Genomic DNA, 1,122 nt, shown 5'->3' with positions numbered 1-1,122 from the left:
AAAAAATAAAAGAATGGGAGACGAGTTTCTCGTTTCCAGCTCTTAAATGAAGTTTTGGGACTTGGCAAAGACAGCGCAGGTATCCACGGATGGCCCGTTCTGCCCGCGGAGGCTGCCGGAGTCTCACGGAGGTGTTTGCTAGCGTGGTTCCCCCCGCGGGGTTTCCCTTCCACCCGCGCCCCCCAGCTCAGAGGGCACCGTCGCTGCGATCCCTGACGGGACGTGCGTCGTAGTTGCCTGGGGCAGCGGCCCACCCGGCCTCACACCCCCGTGAGTCCCTCCCCTGCCCTCCCGTCGGGGGTCGGCCCCTGCATTCCTCTCTCCGCTTTCTGCACAGCAGCCGCGCGGGTGCCCGGAGGTATTTGGGGTGTCTACAGCAGGTGGACTGTTGGTCCCGGAGAGGGGTCCAGATCCTGCCCCCTGAGCCTTTCCTTTAATGGATTTGTAACAAACTGGCGCAACAGCCCCACGTCTCTCCGTGTCAAGGTTCTTCATGCCTACAGAGACCGCAGGGGTGCCACTTAGCGACTGCCCCGCCCTGGTCGGAGGGTCCGATGCTCAGCGGCCAACACACGCCGTCTGCTTCCCGAGCAGTAGGAACCTAACCCTTCTCGGCGGGGTTTTAACAAAAACGGGTAGTTGCGTGTAATTAAAAAGGATCGACGTTTCACCGAGGCCAGGGGAACACGGGTTCAGGAGGTGCTCTCGCAGCTGAGGGGGTTTTCACTGGCAAGTCCTTTGGGGTGTGTGCTAGGGGTGCTCCCGCCCGCCTGAAAGGTCTCTGTTTCCGCAGCGTTAGGGGGAATGAACGTAAGAGTCAGAGACAGCTTTTGCCCCAAAACCCGATGAACGCAGTTTTGCAACGCGACGAGGAGCTTAATTTTTTTTTTTTTTGGCCGGTTTGTCCCCCCTGGGGAAGCACTGAAAGAGGCTCCCCTCGAAAGAATACAAAGGGGTTGTGCGTCCTGGCGCTTCCAGGCTTCGATCCCCGAGCCCGACGACATGCAGTCCCGCAGGCACGGGAAGAGCTCCCCCAGAGCGCCTAGGCTCTACAGCGGGACCGCCCGAACTACTCCCGCTTCTCCCGCGGCGGTAACAGCGGGAGGCCTCCGCCCCACCCCG

Source organism: Corvus brachyrhynchos, unplaced genomic scaffold, assembly GCF_000691975.1.
Source record: "Corvus brachyrhynchos isolate BGI_N302 unplaced genomic scaffold, ASM69197v1 scaffold1120, whole genome shotgun sequence".
Classification (NCBI taxonomy): Eukaryota; Metazoa; Chordata; class Aves; order Passeriformes; family Corvidae; genus Corvus; species Corvus brachyrhynchos.
The sequence above is the reverse complement of the archived record's forward strand: the minus strand, read 5'-3'. Positions refer to the sequence as shown.